Source organism: Cherax quadricarinatus, chromosome 93 (genome assembly GCF_038502225.1).
Source record: "Cherax quadricarinatus isolate ZL_2023a chromosome 93, ASM3850222v1, whole genome shotgun sequence".
NCBI classification, from domain to species: domain Eukaryota; kingdom Metazoa; phylum Arthropoda; class Malacostraca; order Decapoda; family Parastacidae; genus Cherax; species Cherax quadricarinatus.
The window spans coordinates 4,610,349-4,633,453 of NC_091384.1; the positions used below are offsets into that span (position 1 = coordinate 4,610,349).

The 23,105-nt window shown below is 45.2% G+C and overlaps 1 protein-coding gene across 1 annotated transcript in view; it reads right to left on the reverse strand.

Moving 5' to 3' along the window:
* Positions 1–23,105, reverse strand: part of LOC138855409 (tyrosine-protein phosphatase Lar-like) — a 1,956,413-nt gene that overhangs the window by 936,028 nt on the left and 997,280 nt on the right. The window lies entirely within an intron of this gene.

Consider the following 23,105-nt stretch of genomic DNA (forward strand, 5'->3'; position numbering starts at 1 on the left):
TGGCTCCCTCCCAGCCCGTGTTGTGATCCTTGACGGTGAGATCTGATGTTAGTACTCGCTCCTGGCTCCCTCCCAGCCCGTGTTGTGATCCATGACGGTGAGATCTGATGTTAGTACTCGCTCCTGGCTCCCTCCCAGCCCGTGTTGTGATCCATGATGGTGAGATCTGATGTTAGTACTCGCTCCTGGCTCCCTCCCAGCCCGTGTTGTGATCCATGACGGTGAGATCTGATGTTAGTACTCGCTCCTGGCTCCCTCCCAGCCCGTGTTGTGATCCATGACGGTGAGATCTGATGTTAGTACTCGCTCCTGGCTCCGTCCCAGCCCGTGTTGTGATCCATGATGGTGAGATCTGATGTTAGTACTCGCTCCTGGCTCCCTCCCAGCCCATGTTGTGATCCATGACGGTGAGATCTGATGTTAGTACTCGCTCCTGGCTCCGTTCCAGCCCGTGTTGTGATCCATGACGGTGAGATCTGATGTTAGTACTCGCTCCTGGGTCCCTCCCAGCCCGTGTTGTGATCCATGACGGTGAGATCTGATGTTAGTACTCGCTCCTGGCTCCCTCCCAGCCCGTGTTGTGATCCATGACGGTGAGATCTGATGTTAGTACTCGCTCCTGGCTCCATCCCAGCCCGTGTTGTGATCCATGACGGTGAGATCTGATGTTAGTACTCGCTCCTGGCTCCCTCCCAGCCCGTGTTGTGATCCATGACGGTGAGATCTGATGTTAGTACTCACTCCTGGCTCCCTCCCAGCCCGTGTTGTGATCCATGACGGTGAGATCTGATGTTAGTACTCGCTCCTGGCTCCCTCCCAGCCCGTGTTGTGATCCATGACGGTGAGATCTGATGTTAGTACTCGCTCCTGGCTCCCTCCCAGCCCGTGTTGTGATCCATGACGGTGAGATCTGATGTTAGTACTCACTCCTGGCTCCCTCCCAGCCCGTGTTGTGATCCATGACGGTGAGATCTGATGTTAGTACTCGCTCCTGGCTCCCTCCCAGCCCGTGTTGTGATCCATGACGGTGAGATCTGATGTTATTACTCATTCCTGGCTCCCTCCCAGCCCGTGTTGTGATCCATGACGGTGAGATCTGATGTTAGTACTCACTCCTGACTCCCTCCCAGCCCGTGTTGTGATCCTTGACGGTGAGATCTGATGTTAGTACTCACTCCTGGCTCCCTCCCAGCCCGTGTTGTGATCCTTGACCGTGAGATCTGATGTTAGTACTCACTCCTGACTCCCTCCCAGCCCGTGTTGTGATCCTTGACGGTGAGATCTGATGTTAGTACTCACTCCTGGCTCCCTCCCAGCCCGTGTTGTGATCCTTGACGGTGAGATCTGATGTTAGTACTCACTCCTGACTCCCTCCCAGCCCGTGTTGTGATCCTTGACGGTGAGATCTGATGTTAGTACTCACTCCTGACTCCCTCCCAGCCCGTGTTGTGATCCTTGACGGTGAGATCTGATGTTAGTACTCACTCCTGGCTCCCTCCCAGCCCGTGTTGTGATCCTTGACGGTGAGATCTGATGTTAGTACTCACTCCTGGCTCCCTCCCAGCCCGTGTTGTGATCCATGACGGTGAGATCTGATGTTAGTACTCGCTCCTGGCTCCCTCCCAGCCCGTGTTGTGATCCATGACGGTGAGATCTGATGTTAGTACTCACTCCTGGCTCCGTCCCAGCCCGTGTTGTGATCCTTGACGGTGAGATCTGATGTTAGTACTCACTCCTGGCTCCCTCCCAGCCCGTGTTGTGATCCTTGACGGTGAGATCTGATGTTAGTACTCACTCCTGGCTCCCTCCCAGCCCGTGTTGTGATCCTTGACGGTGAGATCTGATGTTAGTACTCACTCCTGACTCCCTCGCACTAGTCTTCCGCTCTCATGTCTGATTCAAGTCTGTTGTATAACGTGATATTCTTTTTTAATTCTTCATTATTTTTGCGGAACTGAGAATGTACTAGGGATCAACGTCCCCATAACCCGGTCATAGACCAGGACTCCCGGTCTATCAAAATCTGATAAACCAGGCTGTTAGTAGTTTCTGCATGCAGTCCAATGTACAAACCACAGCCTGACTACTCAGGAACTCACTTGAGGAAATTATAAAGTTACCATTTGAAGAGGGCCAAGGATTTGTTGGTAATTCCTCTTATGTATGAAAGAAAGCCGTTGAGAAGTCTTGGGCCCCTTACACTTATGTTAATTCGTAGTGTATTTATGGCACCTCTGCTTTTCATTGGAGGTATTTTGCACCGTCTGTCTAGCCTCATGTTTTAGGAGGGAATGATGTGCGTGTGCAGATTCTGGACCAGTCCCTTTACAATTTTCCTGGTGTAAATTATGATGTACCTTTCTCACCTGCATTCCAAGGAGCACAAGTTAATGGAAATCAAACGATCCCAGTGCTCTCACTTCTCATACAGTGCAGTGGAGAGTTCCTGTACGTTCTCTACGTCTGTAATTTCGCCCTCCTTAAAAGCTGTTAGTGTAAAGCAATATTCCAGTTTAGAGTGACTTTTAGAGTATAATCATTATCTTAGCAACCCTTGTTTTGAAGGTTCTAGTTATCCATCCTTTGTTTTGAAGGTTCTAGTTATCCATCCTTAGTTTTGAAGGTTCTAGTTATCCATCCTTTGTTTTGAAGGTTCTAGTTATCCATCTCTTGTTTTGAAGGTTCTAGTTATCCATCCCTTGCTTCGAAGGTTCTAGTTATCCATCCCTTGTCTCGAAGGTTCTAGTTATCCACAATATTCTCTTGCTTTGAAGGTTCTAGTTATCCATCCTTTGTTTTGGAGGTTCCAGTTATCCATCCCTTGTTTTGAAAGTTCTAGTTATCCACCCCTTTTGAAAGTTCTAGTTATGCATCCCTTGTTTTGAAAGTTCTAGTTATCCATCCCTTGCTTTTGAACGTTTTAGTTATCCATCCTATCATTTTCCTTGGGGTTGTGATAGTGGCACAGTTGTAATCCCTGAAAGTGAGATCCTCGTACACTGTCACTCCGAAGCCCCTCGTTAAACATCATATTGCTGTCTGTGGCCCACTGGAAGGCTTAGTTTATGTCACCTTAGAGATTTGTTGTTCTCAATGGATGTCACTTTATTACATAATCTAGTATTATCTGCAAACACAAACACAAACACACACACACACACACACACACACACACACACACACACACACACACACACACACACACACACGTAGCTTTAAGTAGAGGTATGATAAAGCTCATGGTTCAGGGAGTGACCCAGTAGCAACCAGTGAAGAGACGGGGCCAGGAGCTATGATTCGACCCCTGCAACCACAACTAGGTGAGTACGCACACACACACACACACACACACACACACACACACACACATTGTGTCTCCCCTTGATTCTTGTCTTCTAATTAGCGACACGAGGGGTGAAGGGGAGGTGAAAACGATAACCCTCTCCTTTCCCCTCTCACCCTCCCCTCCCCATCTTTTATCTCTTTCAACCCCTCCCCCCACTAACATACCCCTCTTCAACCCCACCCACCAGCCTTGCCCTTACTAACCCCCCTCTCCACCCCGCCCTCTCTAACTCTCCACCCACCTACCATATCCTCCCCTTCCCTCCACTCATTCACCTTCCCCTCCCCTCCACTCATTCACCTTCCCCTCCTCTCATTCACCTTCCCCTCCCCTCCACTCATTCACCTTCCCCTCTCCTCCACTCATTCACCTTCCCCTCTCCTCATTCACCTTCCCCTCCCCTCCACTCATTCACCTTCCCCTCCCCTCCCCTCCTCTCCCCTCATTCATCTTACTCATAAAATTAGCTCACTACTTCATCAGTCTCCAGTTTTAAAATCGCCTCTGCATTAAACCGAAGAAGCCTGCTGAGCAGACGATACGATTCCACAATGAAATTACCCAAGTGATGCACATGTATACCTGGAGTATACCTGGAGAGGGTTTCGGGGGTCAACGCCCCAGCGGCCCGGTCTGTGACCAGGCCTCGTATCCCTTATCTCTCATGTATCCCTCATCAGCATACATAATCCTAGGATACAGGGATACATATAATCCCAGGATACAGGGATACATATAATCCCAGGATACATATATTTCTAGGATACAGGGATACATATAATCTTAGGATACAGGGATACATATAATCCCAGGATACAAGGATACATATAATCCTAGGATACAGGGATACATATAATCCTAGGATATATATAATCCTTAAGTACACTTGTACATATAATCTTGGAGTACAGTAGTATATAAAATCCCCTTAGATAAGTTCAGATCCTCTTAGATAATTTGAAATCGCCCATACGTAAGTCAGTTCCTGATTAACCAGGCTGTGTTACATACCTGGAACTGCTTACTGCTAGCACCAACAGCCTGGTTGACCAGGCTGTCAAAAAAAAAGCCGGCCCCGGGCTGGGTTTGATTATGTTTCGCTTTACGTAGAGCTTTACCAAGTCATGTTCACTGTGTAGAGCTTTAACAAGTCATACTCTGTGTAGAGCTTTACAAAGTCATACTTTCTGTAGAGCTTTATCAAGTCATAATCGCGGTATAGAGCTTTATCGAGTCATACTCTGTAGAGCTTTATCGAGTCATATTCGCGGTATAGAGCTTTATCGAGTCATACTCTGTAGAGCTTTATCGAGTCATATTCGCGGTATAGAGCTTTGTCGAGTCATACTCTGTAGAGCTTTATCGAGTCATATTCGCGGTATAGAGCTTTATCGAGTCATACTCTGTAGAGCTTTATCGAGTCATATTCGCGGTATAGAGCTTTATCGAGTCATACTCTGTAGAGCTTTATCGAGTCATATTCGCGGTATAGAGCTTTGTCGAGTCATACTCTGTAGAGCTTTATCGAGTCATATTCGCGGTATAGAGCTTTATCGAGTCATACTCTGTAGAGCTTTATCGAGTCATATTCGCGGTATAGAGCTTTATCGAATCATACTCTGTAGAGCTTTATCGAATCATACTCTGTAGAGCTTTATCTAGTCATATTCGCGGTATAGAGCTTTGTCGAGTCATACTCTGTAGAGCTTGATCAAGCCATATTCACTGTGTATAGAGCTTTAACAAGCTATATTCGACGTGTAGAGCTTTAACATGTTTCAACACGTGTAGAGCTTTATGTTTCGCTCTGTGTACAATTTTATCAGATGTTTCGCTCTGTGTAGAGCTTTGTCAAGTTGTTTTTCTACTCCCACTCCATCTTCCTGTTCCCACTCCATCTTCCTGTTCCCACTCCATCTTCCTCTTCCCACTCCATCTTCCTGTTCCCACTCCATCTTCTTGTTCCCACTCCATCTTCCTGTTCCCACTCCATCTTCCTGTTCCCACTCCATCTTCTTGTTCCCACTCCATCTTCTTGTTTCCACTCCATCTTCTTGTTCCCACTCCATCTTCCTGTTCCCACTCCATCTTCTTGTTTCCACTCCATCTTCTTGTTCCCACTCCATCTTCCTGTTCCCACTCCATCTTCCTGTTCCCACTCCATCTTCTTGTTTCCACTCCATCTTCCTGTTCCCACTCCATCTTCTTGTTTCCACTCCATCTTCCTGTTCCCACTCCATCTTCCTGTTCCCACTCCATCTTCCTGTTCCCACTCCATCTTCTTGTTTCCACTCCATCTTCCTGTTCCCACTCCATCTTCCTGTTCCCACTCCATCTTCTTGTTTCCACTCCATCTTCCTGTTCCCACTCCATCTTCCTGTTCCCACTCCATCTTCCTGTTCCCACTCCATCTTGTTTCCACTCCATCTTCCTGTTCCCACTCCACCTTCCTGTTCCCACTCCATCTTCTTGTTTCCACTCCATCTTCCTGTTCCCACTCCATCTTCCTCTTCCCACTCCATCTTCCTGTTCCCACTCCATCTTCTTGTTTCCACTCCATCTTCCTGTTCCCACTCCATCTTCCTCTTCTCACTCCATCTTTCCACTCCATCTTCCTGTTTCCACTCCATCTTCCTGTTCCCACTCCATCTTCCTGTTCCCACTCCATCTTCCTGTTTCCACTCCATCTTCCTGTTCCCACTCCATCTTCTTGTTTCCACTCCATCTTCCTCTTCCCACTCCATCTTCCTGTTACCACTCCATCTTCCTGTTCCCACTCCATCTTCTTGTTTCCACTCCATCTTCCTGTTCCCACTCCATCTTCTTGTTTCCACTCCATCTTCCTGTTCCCACTCCATCTTCCTGTTTCCACTCCATCTTCCTGTTCCCACTCCATCTTCCTGTTCCCACTCCATCTTCCTGTTTCCACTCCATCTTCCTGTTCCCACTCCATCTTCCTGTTCCCACTCCACCTTTCTGTTTCCACTCCACCTTCCTGTTCCCACTCCATCTTCCTGCTCTCACTCTATCTTTCTACTCCCACCCCATCTTTCTACTCCCGGAGGCCCAGCCATGGGTCAGGCTCGTTTGGTGCTGGCTTGGTCAACCAGGCTGTTGTTGCTGGTGACCCGCTGACCCACATATCCATCACAGCCTGGTTGATCTGGCACCTGGCGAAGATACTTGTCTAGTTTCCTCTTGAAGGCTTCAACACTTGTTCCAGCAGTGTTTCTGATATCTTCTGGTAAGATGTTGAACAGTCTGGGACCCCGGATGTTGATACAGTGTTCTCTTATTGTGCCCACTGCACTCCTGCTCCTCACTGGGTTTATTTTACACTTCCTCCCATATCTCTCATTCCAGTATGTTGTTATGGCAGTGTGCAGATTTGGGACCAAGCTCTCGAGTACCTTCCAGGTATATATTATCATGTATCTCTCTCTCCTCCGTTCCAGTGAGTACATATTTTGGACTTCAAGGCGTTCAGAGTAATTTAAATACTGGCTCTATGCTGGCCATAAATGATCTCTGTATCTGTTCCAGCTCTGATATCTCTCCTGACCTGAACGGAGTCGTCAACACTAAATACTCTAAACAAAAGATCACAAGTGATTTAAATAGTCTCACCATTGGCACTATTTCTCTTGTTTTGAAAGTTCTCGTTATCCACCGTCATCTTCGCAGTTGTCGTGACCTTTACCTTATACTGTTCTCTAAAAGACAGGTCACCTGACATAATTTCACCCAGATTCTTCACGTGTTGCTTTCGTTACATACATATATATATATACATATATATATATATATATATATATATATATATATATATATATATATATTTTTTTTTTTTTTTTTTTTATTATCACACCGGCCGATTCCCACCAAGGCAGGGTGGCCCGAAAAAGAAAAACTTTCACCATCATTCACTCCATCACTGTCTTGCCAGAAGGGTGCTTTACACTACAGTTTTTAAACTGCAACATTAACACCCCTCCTTCAGAGTGCAGGCACTGTACTTCCCATCTCCAGGACTCAAGTCCGGCCTGCCGGTTTCCCTGAATCCCTTCATAAATGTTACTTTGCTCACACTCCAACAGCACGTCAAGTATTAAAAACCATTTGTCTCCATTCACTCCTATCAAACACGCTCACGCATGCCTGCTGGAAGTCCAAGCCCCTCGCACACAAAACCTCCTTTACCCCCTCCCTCCAACCCTTCCTAGGCCGACCCCTACCCCGCCTTCCTTCCACTACAGACTGATACACTCTTGAAGTCATTCTGTTTCGCTCCATTCTCTCTACATGTCCAAACCACCTCAACAACCCTTCCTCAGCCCTCTGGACAACAGTTTTGGTAATCCCGCACCTCCTCCTAACTTCCAAACTACGAATTCTCTGCATTATATTCACACCACACATTGCCCTCAGACATGACATCTCCACTGCCTCCAGCCTTCTCCTCGCTGCAACATTCATCACCCACGCTTCACACCCATATAAGAGCGTTGGTAAAACTATACTCTCATACATTCCCCTCTTTGCCTCCAAGGACAAAGTTCTTTGTCTCCACAGACTCCTAAGTGCACCACTCACTCTTTTTCCCTCATCAATTCTATGATTCACCTCATCTTTCATAGACCCATCCGCTGACACGTCCACTCCCAAATATCTGAATACGTTCACCTCCTCCATACTCTCTCCCTCCAATCTGATATTCAATCTTTCATCACCTAATCTTTTTGTTATCCTCATAACCTTACTCTTTCCTGTATTCACCTTTAATTTTCTTCTTTTGCACACCCTACCAAATTCATCCACCAATCTCTGCAACTTCTCTTCAGAATCTCCCAAGAGCACAGTGTCATCAGCAAAGAGCAGCTGTGACAACTCCCACTTTGTGTGTGATTCTTTATCTTTTAACTCCACGCCTCTTGCCAAGACCCTCGCATTTACTTCTCTTACAACCCCATCTATAAATATATTAAACAACCACGGTGACATCACACATCCTTGTCTAAGGCCTACTTTTACTGGGAAAAAATTTCCCTCTTTCCTACATACTCTAACTTGAGCCTCACTATCCTCGTAAAAACTCTTCACTGCTTTCAGTAACCTACCTCCTACACCATACACTTGCAACATCTGCCACATTGCCACCCTATCCACCCTGTCATACGCCTTTTCCAAATCCATAAATGCCACAAGGACCTCTTTAGCCTTATCTAAATACTGTTCACTTATATGTTTCACTGTAAACACCTGGTCCACACACCCCCTACCTTTCCTAAAGCCTCCTTGTTCATCTGCTATCCTATTCTCCGTCTTACTCTTAATTCTTTCAATTATAACTCTACCATACACTTTACCAGGTACACTCAACAGACTTATCCCCCTATAATTTTTGCACTCTCTTTTATCCCCTTTGCCTTTATACAAAGGAACTATGCATGCTCTCTGCCAATCCCTAGGTACCTTACCCTCTTCCATACATTTATTAAATAATTGCACCAACCACTCCAAAACTATATCCCCACCTGCTTTTAACATTTCTATCTTTATCCCATCAATCCCGGCTGCCTTACCCCCTTTCATTTTACCTACTGCCTCACGAACTTCCCCCACACTCACAACTGGCTCTTCCTCACTCCTACAAGATGTTATTCCTCCTTGCCCTATACACGAAATCACAGCTTCCCTATCTTCATCAACATTTAACAATTCCTCAAAATATTCCTTCCATCTTCCCAATACCTCTAACTCTCCATTTAATAACTCTCCTCTCCTATTTTTAACTGACAAATCCATTTGTTCTCTAGGCTTTCTTAACTTGTTAATCTCACTCCAAAACTTTTTCTTATTTTCAACAAAATTTGTTGATAACATCTCACCCACTCTCTCATTTGCTCTCTTTTTACATTGCTTCACCACTCTCTTAACTTCTCTCTTTTTCTCCATATACTCTTCCCTCCTTGCATCACTTCTACTTTGTAAAAACTTCTCATATGCTAACTTTTTCTCCCTTACTACTCTCTTTACATCATCATTCCACCAATCGCTCCTCTTCCCTCCTGCACCCACTTTCCTGTAACCACAAACTTCTGCTGAACACTCTAACACTACATTTTTAAACCTACCCCATACCTCTTCGACCCCATTGCCTATGCTCTCATTAGCCCATCTATCCTCCAATAGCTGTTTATATCTTACCCTAACTGCCTCCTCTTTTAGTTTATAAACCTTCACCTCTCTCTTCCCTGATGCTTCTATTCTCCTTGTATCCCATCTACCTTTTACTCTCAGTGTAGCTACAACTAGAAAGTGATCTGATATATCTGTGGCCCCTCTATAAACATGTACATCCTGAAGTCTACTCAACAGTCTTTTATCTACCAATACATAATCCAACAAACTACTGTCATTTCGCCCTACATCATATCGTGTATACTTATTTATCCTCTTCTTCTTAAAATATGTATTACCTATAACTAAACCCCTTTCTATACAAAGTTCAATCAAAGGGCTCCCATTATCATTTACACCTGGCACCCCAAACTTACCTACCACACCCTCTCTAAAAGTTTCTCCTACTTTAGCATTCAAGTCCCCTACCACAATTACTCTCTCACTTGGTTCAAAGGCTCCTATACATTCACTTAACATCTCCCAATATATATATATATATATATATATATATATATATATATATATATATATATATATATATATATATATATATATATATATATATATAATGATCTTCCAATTTGTATACATTGTTCCTTTCAAGTTCATCATTCTTCTCATATCGCAGAAGTTGGAACTTGTCACCACTGAACGTCATGTTATCTTCCAGTGTCCACTGCAACACTTGATACCTTCCAGTGTCCACTGCAACACTTGATATCTTCCAGTGTCCACTGCAACACTTGATATCTTCCAGTGTCCACTGCAACACTTGATATCTTCCAGTGTCCACTGCAACACTTGATATCTTCCAGTGTCCACTGCAACACTTGATATCTTCCAGTGTCCACTGCAACACTTGATATCTTCCAGTGTCCACTGCAACACTTGATATCTTCCAGTGTCCACTGCAACACTTGATATCTTCCAGTGTCCACTGCAACACTTGATATCTTCCAGTGTCCACTGCAACACTTGATATCTTCCAGTGTCCACTGCAACACTTGATATCTTCCAGTGTCCACTGCAACACTTGATATCTTCCAGTGTCCACTGCAACACTTGATATCTTCCAGTGTCCACTGCAACACTTGATACCTTCCAGTGTCCACTGCAACACTTGATATCTTCCAGTGTCCACTGCAACACTTGATATCTTCCAGTGTCCACTGCAACACTTGATATCTTCCAGTGTCCACTGCAACACTTGATATCTTCCAGTGTCCACTGCAACACTTGATATCTTCCAGTGTCCACTGCAACACTTGATATCTTCCAGTGTCCACTGCAACACTTGATATCTTCCAGTGTCCACTGCAACACTTGATATCTTCCAGTAATCTTTCCGTGTCTTCTACCCAGGTAATTTTCATGCTTATTTCGGTATTATCTCTAAATGATGATACAAAACTGTGATGAGTATTTTTATCTACGTCAGCCGTGAGGGTAAGAAACAGTAGAGGCACCAGGACAGTGCCTTGGGGGTACTGAATTTTCCACTTTCCTAATGCTGTTTTTTTGCCGTGTTTCTTACCACTCTTGTGTTCTGTTTGTCAGAAAATTTAAAATCCTAATCACCGCCAACTTGCGTGTAATCACGCAATAATCGCATTTGTCACCAGCTTTAGCGAGAAAGTCCATAGTACACCACTACTCCGTTCTGATTTTCTTCCAAAGTCTCCGTAATTCTATCACAGTGGATTAGTAGTGAGAGACATGATCTCTCAGCTGTAAAACCGCGGTGACTTAGGTTGTGCAGACTATGTTGTTCCATGTATCTGGTATTAGTGCTACTGGTCTGTAATTTCGAGCTCTGCTACCTTCCCTGTGCCAGGGGTCTGTGATTTCTAGTTAGTGCTCTGCTACTTTCCCTGTGCCAGGGGTCTGTGATTTCTAGTTAGTGCTCTGCTACTTTCCCTGTGCCAGGGGTTTGTGATTTCTAGTTAGTGCTCTGCTACCTTCCCTGTGCCAGGGGTCTGTAATTTCTAGTTAGTGCTCTGCTACCTTCCCTGTGCCAGGGGTCTGTAATTTCTAGTTAGTGCTCTGCTACCTTCCCTGTGCCAGGGGTCTGTAATTTCTAGTTAGTGCTCTGCTACCTTCCCTGTGCCAGGGGTCTGTAATTTCTAGTTAGTGCTCTGCTACCTTCCCTGTGCCAGGGGTCTGTAATTTCTAGTTAGTGCTCTGCTACCTTCCCTGTGCCATGGGTCTGTAATTTCTAGTTAGTTCTCTGCTACCTTCCCTGTGCCAGGGGTCTGTGATTTCTAGTTAGTGCTCTGCTACCTTCCCTGTGCCAGGGGTCTGTAATTTCTAGTTAGTGCTCTGCTACCTTCCCTGTGCCATGGGTCTGTAATTTCTAGTTAGTTCTCTGCTACCTTCCCTGTGCCAGGGGTCTGTGATTTCTAGTTAGTGCTCTGCTACCTTCCCTGTGCCAGGGGTCTGTAATTTCTAGTTAGTGCTCTGCTACCTTCCCTGTACCAGGGGTCTGTAATTTCTAGTCAGGATAGAAACTCAGATCTGTATATTTCGACCCTCTCCTGGGGTCCTCTTCAGTAGATGAGCATCGAAGAACATTAACAAGTATTCATAATACTTTAGTTACTCGAAGAGTTCCATGGATGTGGTCCAGGAGCTGCATGAGTGACCATGAATGTGGTCCAGGAGCTGCATGAGTGACCATGAATGTGGTCCAGGAGCTGCATGAGTGACAATGAATGTGGTCCAGGAGCTGCATGAGTGACCATGAATGTGGTCCAGGAGCTGCATGAGTGACCATGAATGTGGTCCAGGAGCTGCATGAGTGACCATGAATGTGGTCCAGGAGCTGCATGAGTGACCATGAATGTGGTCCAGGAGCTGCATGAGTGACCATGAATGTGGTCCAGGAGCTGCATGAGTGACCATGAATGTGGTCCAGGAGCTGCATGAGTGACCATGAATGTGGTCCAGGAGCTGCATGAGTGACCATGAATGTGGTCCAGGAGCTGCATGAGTGACCATGAATGTGGTCCAGGAGCTGCATGAGTGACCATGAATGTGGTCCAGGAGCTGCATGAGTGACCATGAATGTGGTCCAGGAGCTGCATGAGTGACCATGAATGTGGTCCAGGAGCTGCATGAGTGACCATGAATGTGGTCCAGGAGCTGCATGAGTGACCATGAATGTGGTCCAGGAGCTGCATGAGTGACCATGAATGTGGTCCAGGAGCTGCATGAGTGACCATGAATGTGGTCCAGGAGCTGCATGAGTGACCATGAATGTGGTCCAGGAGCTGCATGAGTGACCATGAATGTGGTCCAGGAGCTGCATGAGCGACCATGAATATGGTCCAGGAACTGCAGGTTACCATGAATATGGTCCAGGAACTGCAGGTTACCATGAATGTGGTCCAGGAACTGCAGGTTACCATGAATGTGGTCCAGGAACTGCAGGTTACCATGAATGTGGTCCAGGAACTGCAGGTTACCATGAATATGGTCCAGGAACTGCAGGTTACCATGAATATGGTCCAGGAACTGCAGGTTACCATGAATGTGGTCCAGGAACTGCAGGTTACCATGAATGTGGTCCAGGAACTGCAGGTTACCATGAATGTGGTCCAGGAACTGCAGGTTACCATGAATGTGGTCCAGGAACTGCAGGTTACCATGAATGTGGTCCAGGAACTGCAGGTTACCATGAATGTGGTCCAGGAACTGCAGGTTACCATGAATGTGGTCCAGGAACTGCAGGTTACCATGAATGTGGTCCAGGAACTGCAGGTTACGATGAATATGATCCAGGAACTGCAGGTTACCATGAATGTGGTCCAGGAACTGCAGGTTACCATGAATATGGTCCAGGAACTGCAGGTTACCATGAATGTGGTCCAGGAACTGCAGGTCACCATGAATGTGGTCCAGGAACTGCAGGTTACCATGAATGTGGTCCAGGAACTGCAGGTTACCATGAATATGGTCCAGGAACTGCAGGTTACCATGAATATGGTCCAGGAACTGCAGGTTACCATGAATATGGTCCAGGAACTGCAGGTTACTATGAATGTGATCCAGGAACTGCAGGTTACCATGAATGTGGTCCAGGAACTGCAGGTTACCATGAATGTGGTCCAGGAACTGCAGGTTACCATGAATATGGTCCAGGAACTGCAGGTTACCATGAATATGGTCCAGGAACTGCAGGTTACCATGAATATGGTCCAGGAACTGCAGGTTACCATGAATGTGGTCCAGGAACTGCAGGTTACCATGAATATGGTCCAGGAACTGCAGGTTACTATGAATATGGTCCAGGAACTGCAGGTTACCATGAATATGGTCCAGGAACTGCAGGTTACCATGAATATGGTCCAGGAACTGCAGGTTACCATGAATATGGTCCAGGAACTGCAGGTTACTATGAATGTGGTCCAGGAACTGCAGGTTACCATGAATGTGGTCCAGGAACTGCAGGTTACCATGAATATGGTCCAGGAACTGCAGGTTACCATGAATATGGTCCAGGAACTGCAGGTTACCATGAATATGGTCCAGGAACTGCAGGTTACCATGAATGTGGTCCAGGAACTGCAGGTTACCATGAATGTGGTCCAGGAACTGCAGGTTACTATGAATGTGGTCCAGGAACTGCAGGTTACCATGAATGTGGTCCAGGAACTGCAGGTTACCATGAATGTGGTCCAGGAACTGCAGGTTACCATGAATATGGTCCAGGAACTGCAGGTTACCATGAATATGGTCCAGGAACTGCAGGTTACCATGAATATGGTCCAGGAACTGCAGGTTACCATGAATATGGTCCAGGAACTGCAGGTTACTATGAATGTGGTCCAGGAACTGCAGGTTACCATGAATGTGGTCCAGGAACTGCAGGTTACCATGAATATGGTCCAGGAACTGCAGGTTATCATGAATATGGTCCAGGAACTGCAGGTTACCATGAATATGGTCCAGGAACTGCAGGTTACCATGAATGTGGTCCAGGAACTGCAGGTTACCATGAATGTGGTCCAGGAACTGCAGGTTACCATGAATATGGTCCAGGAACTGCATGTTACCATGAATATGGTCCAGGAACTGCAGGTTACCATGAATATGGTCCAGGAACTGCAGGTTACCATGAATATGGTCCAGGAACTGCAGGTTACTATGAATGTGGTCCAGGAACTGCAGGTTACCATGAATGTGGTCCAGGAACTGCAGGTTACCATGAATATGGTCCAGGAACTGCAGGTTACCATGAATATTGTCCAGGAACTGCAGGTTACCATGAATATGGTCCAGGAACTGCAGGTTACCATGAATGTTGTCCAGGAACTGCAGGTTACCATGAATGTGGTCCAGGAACTGCAGGTTACTATGAATGTGGTCCAGGAACTGCAGGTTACCATGAATGTGGTCCAGGAACTGCAGGTTACCATGAATGTGGTCCAGGAACTGCAGGTTACTATGAATGTGGTCCAGGAACTGCAGGTTACCATGAATGTGGTCCAGGAACTGCAGGTTACCATGAATATGGTCCAGGAACTGCAGGTTACCATGAATATGGTCCAGGAACTGCAGGTTACCATGAATATGGTCCAGGAACTGCAGGTTACCATGAATGTGGTCCAGGAACTGCAGGTTACCATGAATGTGGTCCAGGAACTGCAGATTACTATGAATGTGGTCCAGGAACTGCAGGTTACCATGAATGTGGTCCAGGAACTGCAGGTTACCATGAATGTGGTCCAGGAACTGCAGGTTACCATGAATGTGGTCCAGGAACTGCAGGTTACCATGAATATGGTCCAGGAACTGCAGGTTACCATGAATATTGTCCAGGAACTGCAGGTTACCATGAATATGGTCCAGGAACTGCAGGTTACCATGAATATGGTCCAGGAACTGCAGGTTACCATGAATGTGGTCCAGGAACTGCAGGTTACCATGAATGTGGTCCAGGAACTGCAGATTACTATGAATGTGGTCCAGGAACTGCAGGTTACCATGAATGTGGTCCAGGAACTGCAGGTTACCATGAATGTGGTCCAGGAACTGCAGGTTACCATGAATATTGTCCAGGAACTGCAGGTTACCATGAATATGGTCCAGGAACTGCAGGTTACCATGAATATGGTCCAGGAACTGCCTTTGTAAAGGCGTTCCTGTGATCGTACTTTTACCTCCTCCTCTTCTCTGCAACACTGCAAGTTCCTGATAACGTGTTGACTGCAACACGAAAGGCCTAGAGCTATCACACAACTCTCCCCCCAGTGGCTGTTGTACCTGCATCGCCTGTTCGCGATTTTTGCATAATGTGCAGAAATATTTTGGATTTCATGCAATATATCGAACACTTGCTCTTCTCTTTGTGTTACTGTTCTGTGTAAATTAAATTGATAGACATAATAAAGTATATAATATAAATGTACGTGACTCACGAAATCGTAATGACACGGTTGCAAACAATACCACGGGTGGGGATAGAACCCGCGGCCAGTCACAAAACTTCACGCTACGGTTTGGAGTTTTGAGACTGTGTGATCGCTGGTTCTAACCCCACCCGTGGTATGGTTTAGAGATGTACCTGGGCAAAGAGTACATATGAGTGTTTATAGTATGAAAAGTCAGGTGGAGAAGGGTGGGTAGGCTGTGTCTGAGGCGGACCTGCGGGAGACTGGACGACCCTTGCAGGTTTGTCTCAAATATAACTTACCTGGTGCTTCCCACCTGACTCTTCACACTATGTATACTTCTATGTACTCTTTACCCAGGTAGATCTGTTTGTGACTTGAACATTAAAATGGTATAAAATACCGACATGTTGTTAGGTAAGACACATATGCAACAGTTAGGTATCTTTATTATGAAACGTTTCGCCTACACAGTAGGCTTCTTCAGTCGAGTACAGAAAAGTTGATAGAAGCAGAAGATACTTGAAGACGATGTAATCAGTCCATCACCCTTAAAGTTTTGTTTCATACTATGGAACAATGCTCTTCTCCAGACTGAGGGACTGACCACCTCAAAACTTTAAGGTTGATGGACTGATTACATCGTCTTCAAGTATCTTCTGCTTCTATCAACTTTTCTGTACTTGACTGAAGAAGCCTACTGTGTAGGCGAAACGTTTCATAATAAAGATACCTAACTGTTGCATATGTGTTTGTGACTTGATAAAGCCCACTGCGTGGGCGAAACGTTGTCAATAAAGGATCACATTACACTGCATATGTATTTAATTTTTCCAACTTTAACTGTTGTGTCTTGATCTCTTTCCTTCGTTATAACATCCACATTCACAATTTAGTCACTCTCTTTCTCTTCTGTACATTTTCCTACACTCTCTTTCTCTTCTGTACATTTTCCTACACTCTCTTTCTCTTCTGTACATTTTCCTACACTCTGTCTACATTTTATCTTCTTTCAGGTTTTATTTAAATTTTACGACTCACTTGCCGAGAGTTCAATCCCCACCCGTACCATGGCTTATTTAAAACGGACTTTGTTAAATTGGTCCCACTTAATTCTATGGGGAGGGGCTCTTGATTCGAACTAGGCCTAAATGGCTTCCATCACCCCCTCCCACACACACACACAGGCGCTATATAATCCCTAGGGGTTTAGCGTTCCCCCATGATAATAATGATAATATCAATGGAGTTCAACTTACCTAAAATCAATTCCCGTATATTATTACGTTAGTTCCCCCAACCCCGAGTTTATACTCTGTATTTCTGTGATCCTGTGGTCAGTATATATTATTTTTCGCGACTGTTATACCTCTGATTAGTTCTTCGTTGCTTGTGATTATCAAATCCAGGGTATTTCCATCTCTAATGGATTCTCCTATCTGTTGTAACAAACTAAACTGCCTACAAAGCGTTATTAGTTACTTGGTATATACCTGGTAAACCAGGGGGTTGCCAGGAGATATTTCTGGTATATTGTTACGTCTCAGAGGTTCAAATCCCACAAATATTTCCTGGTAAACCAGGGGGTTGCCAGGAGATATTTCTGGTATATTGTTACGTCTCAGAGGTTCAAATCCCACAAATATTTCCTGGTAAACCAGGGGGTTGCCAGGAGATATTTCTGGTATATTGTTACGTCTCAGAGGTTCAAATCCCACAAATATTTCCTGGTAAACCAGGGGGTTGCCAGGAGATATTTCTGGTATATTGTTACGTCTCAGAGGTTCAAATCCCACAAATATTTCCTGGTAAACCAGGGGGTTGCCAGGAGATATTTCTGGTATATTGTTACGTCTCAGAGGTTCAAATCCCACAAATATCTCCTGGTAAACCAGGGGGTTGCCAGGAGATATTTCTGGTATATTGTTACGTCTCAGAGGTTCAAATCCCACAAATATCTCCTGGTAAACCAGGGGGTTGCCAGGAGATATTTCTGGTATATTGTTACGTCTCAGAGGTTCAAATCCCACAAATATCTCCTGGTAAACCAGGGGGTTGCCAGGAGATATTTCTGGTATATTGTTACGTCTCAGAGCTTCAAATCCCACAAATATCTCCTGGTAAACCAGGGGGTTGCCAGGAGATATTTCTGGTATATTGTTACGTCTCAGAGGTTCAAATCCCACAAATATTTCCTGGTAAACCAGGGGGTTGCCAGGAGATATTTCTGGTATATTGTTACGTCTCAGAGGTTCAAATCCCACAAATATTTCCTGGTAAACCAGGGGGTTGCCAGGAGATATTTCTGGTATATTGTTACGTCTCAGAGGTTCAAATCCCACAAATATTTCCTGGTAAACCAGGGGGTTGCCAGGAGATATTTCTGGTATATTGTTACGTCTCAGAGGTTCAAATCCCACAAATATTTCCTGGTAAACCAGGGGGTTGCCAGGAGATATTTCTGGTATATTGTTACGTCTCAGAGGTTCAAATCCCACAAATATTTCCTGGTAAACCAGGGGGTTGCCAGGAGATATTTCTGGTATATTGTTACGTCTCAGAGGTTCAAATCCCACAAATATTTCCTGGTAAACCAGGGGGTTGCCAGGAGATATTTCTGGTATATTGTTACGTCTCAGAGGTTCAAATCCCACAAATATTTCCTGGTAAACCAGGGGGTTGCCAGGAGATATTTCTGGTATATTGTTACGTCTCAGAGGTTCAAATCCCACAAATATTTCCTGGTAAACCAGGGGGTTGCCAGGAGATATTTCTGGTATATTGTTACGTCTCAGAGGTTCAAATCCCACAAATATTTCCTGGTAAACCAGGGGGTTGCCAGGAGATATTTCTGGTATATTGTTACGTCTCAGAGGTTCAAATCCCACAAATATCTCCTGGTAAACCAGGGGGTTGCCAGGAGATATTTCTGGTATATTGTTACGTCTCAGAGGTTCAAATCCCACAAATATCTCCTGGTAAACCAGGGGGTTGCCAGGAGATATTTCTGGTATATTGTTACGTCTCAGAGGTTCAAATCCCACAAATATCTCCTGGTAAACCAGGGGGTTGCCAGGAGATATTTCTGGTATATTGTTACGTCTCAGAGGTTCAAATCCCACAAATATCTCCTGGTAAACCAGGGGGTTGCCAGGAGATATTTCTGGTATATTGTTACGTCTCAGAGGTTCAAATCCCACAAATATTTCCTGGTAAACCAGGGGGTTGCCAGGAGATATTTCTGGTATATTGTTACGTCTCAGAGGTTCAAATCCCACAAATATCTCCTGGTAAACCAGGGGGTTGCCAGGAGATATTTCTGGTATATTGTTACGTCTCAGAGGTTCAAATCCCACAAATATCTCCTGGTAAACCAGGGGGTTGCCAGGAGATATTTCTGGTATATTGTTACGTCTCAGAGGTTCAAATCCCACAAATATTTCCTGGTAAACCAGGGGGTTGCCAGGAGATATTTCTGGTATATTGTTACGTCTCAGAGGTTCAAATCCCACAAATATCTCCTGGTAAACCAGGGGGTTGCCAGGAGATATTTCTGGTATATTGTTACGTCTCAGAGGTTCAAATCCCACAAATATTTCCTGGTAAACCAGGGGGTTGCCAGGAGATATTTCTGGTATATTGTTACGTCTCAGAGGTTCAAATCCCACAAATATTTCCTGGTAAACCAGGGGGTTGCCAGGAGATATTTCTGGTATATTGTTACGTCTCAGAGGTTCAAATCCCACAAATATCTCCTGGTAAACCAGGGGGTTGCCAGGAGATATTTCTGGTATATTGTTACGTCTCAGAGGTTCAAATCCCACAAATATCTCCTGGTAAACCAGGGGGTTGCCAGGAGATATTTCTGGTATATTGTTACGTCTCAGAGGTTCAAATCCCACAAATATCTCCTGGTAAACCAGGGGGTTGCCAGGAGATATTTCTGGTATATTGTTACGTCTCAGAGGTTCAAATCCCACAAATATCTCCTGGTAAACCAGGGGGTTGCCAGGAGATATTTCTGGTATATTGTTACGTCTCAGAGGTTCAAATCCCACAAATATCTCCTTGTAAACCAGGGGGTTGCCAGGAGATATTTCTGGTATATTGTTACGTCTCAGAGGTTCAAATCCCACAAATATCTCCTGGTAAACCAGGGGGTAGCCAGGAGATATTTCTGGTATATTGTTACGTCTCAGAGGTTCAAATCCCACAAATATCTCCTGGTAAACCAGGGGGTTGCCAGGAGATATTTCTGGTATATTGTTACGTCTCAGAGGTTCAAATCCCACAGGAGGTTAATATTTAGTATAGGGGTTTTAAAGTGTGTCTCAAGACAGGTGTCTTCCTTATCTGTTCTGTGAATTCTTCTACCAGTACTGACGGTGGTTTTATCTTCGAGAATCGTAGATGAATGGTTCAGGGAACCGACACGTTGATAAATTAGACACCTGTGCAACTCTTGGGTATCTTTATTGAGGAAACGTTTCGCCACACAGTGGCTTCGTCAGTCCATACAAAGGATAAACTTGAAGAACAGGAGGAGAATGAGGTAATCAGTCCCTCAACCTTGAGTCGATGTGGTCAGTCCATCAATCTTGAATAGACTGATGGACTTCTACAATCTTCAGTCTATCAATCTTCAAGATTGATGGACTGACCACATCGACTCAAGGTTGAGGGACTGATTACCTCATTCTCCTCCTGTTCTTCAAGATTCTCCTTTGTATGGACTGGTGAAGCCACTGTGTGGCGAAACGTTTCCTCAATAAAGATACCCAAGAGTTGCACATGTGTCTAATTTAACATCTTCGAAAATAATTAACAGATTCCTGTTTTCCACGAGGCCTGGCCCCAGATCGAGCCGCGGGGGGCGCTGACCCCCGCGGCTCTCTCCAGGTAAACTCCGGATAAATACCCAGAACTTCTACTGTATTCAGTTAATTAAACACCTGGTTCTTGTTCCTCCTTCACTCTCCCTCTTACTCTACTCCATCTCCCTACTTCCTCCCCCTCCATCTTTACTCCATCTTTCTATCTTACACCCCATCTTTCTAACATACTTCTCGCTATGTTATTTCTACTACAGCTTCTGTTCTATGGTATTTATATCACTCCATCAATTTCCATCCTTGTAATATACTCCATCCTTTGCAAAACTCCGCCCTCTCTATTTCTCTACTACTCCTCACTCTCCAGCCTTCCAACCATTCCCACTCATTCCGTTCAACTGTTCCCACTCCATCTGTTCAACTGCTCCCACTTCATCTGTTCAACTGTTCCCACTCCATCTGTTCAACTGTTCCCACTCCATCTGTTCAACTGTTCCCACTCCATCTGTTCAACTGCTCCCACTCTATCTGTTCAACTGTTCCCACTCCATCTGTTCAACTGTTCCCACTCCATCTGTTCAACTGTTCCCACTTCATCTGTTCAACTGTTCCCACTCCATCTGTTCAACTGTTCCCACTTCATCTCTTCAACTGTTCCCACTCCATGTGTTCAACTGTTCCCACTCCATGTGTTCAACTGTTCCCACTCCATCTTCTCAACTGTTCCCACTCCATGTGTTCAACTGTTCCCACTCCATGTGTTCAACTGTTCCCACTCCATCTGCTCAACTGTTCCCACTCCATGTGTTCAACTGTTCCCACTCCATCTATTTAACTGTTCCCGCTCCTTCTGTTTAACGTTCCCACTCCATCTGCCCACCCATTCCCACTCCATCTTCCTTGCTATTCCCAGTCCATCTGTCAAATCATTCCCACTCCACTTCCATCCTCCTCCACTATCCTCTCCTCCCCCTCACCTGTTATCGGCCAACCAATCCACAAATCCCTCTCAGTTCTGCCTCCTGGTAACGTCACCCTTGATTTACCTATGAAGTGTTTCCAGAGTTACCCTAATCCGGCGGCCCGACCTGGGGACTGATCTCCTTGACTGAAGAAGTCTGTCGTGTAGGTCAAACGTTTCAACTTAGACGATATCCAACTGCTACCCATGTATCTCAATATGTCTATTACGTTTTCATAATTATGCTGGTAGCAGGTTGAAGAGTCTTGGTCCACGCATGCTGACACAATGTTCTCTTATGGTGACCATGGTACAACAAGGTTGTTGCTGCCAGTGTTCTCTGAGTGTGACCATGGCACAACCAGGTTGATGCTACCAGTGTTCTCTGATTGTGACCATGGTACAACCAGGTTGTTGCTGCCAGTGTTCTCTGTGATCATGGTACAACCAGGTTGTTGCTGCCAGTGTTCTCTTATTGTGACCATGGCACAACCAGGTTGTTGCTGCCAGTGCTCTCTTATTGTGACCATGGAACAACCAGGTTGATGCTGCCAGTGTTCTCTGAGTGTGACCATGGTACAACCAGGTTGTTGCTGCCAGTGTTCTCTGTGATCATGGTACAACCAGGTTGTTGCTGCCAGTGTTCTCTTATTGTGACCATGGCACAACCAGGTTGATGCTACCAGTGTTCTCTGATTGTGACCATGGCACAACCAGGTTGATGCTGCCAGTGTTCTCTGAGTGTGACCATGGCACAACCAGGTTGATGCTACCAGTGTTCTCTGATTGTGACCATGGCACAACCAGGTTGATGCTACCAGTGTTCTCTGATTGTGACCATGGCACAACCAGGTTGATGCTACCAGTGTTCTCTGATTGTGACCATGGCACAACCAGGTTGATGCTACCAGTGTTCTCTGATTGTGACCATGGCACAACCAGGTTGTTGCTACCAGTGTTCTCTTATTGTAACCATGGTACACCCAGGCGCCTTGGACACAGTGCTCTCTTACTGTGTCCAAGGCGCCCCTGCTTTCCCCAAAATTTATTCTCCACTACCCCTCACAACTCTCACTCCAGATGTTGTTATGGTAGTGTGTATGTCTGGGAACCAGTCCTCAAATATTTTCCACGTGTATATTATCGTGTATTTCTCTAGTTAACAGTGCATACACAAATTAATTTCCTGTAATATAACAGCATTCACCTTTGTTTTAAATCTAGTATATAGAAATTCACGTCAATAGACGACATTACTGTCTACTACTGCGATACGAAGCTCTACTCTATACACCCACTACATTACTACGAAGGAGATAGAGTGTACGTGTCCGTACGTGTCTATGTTCGTGTGAAACAACCGACTTCACAGTTATTTATTCTCTCTTGTC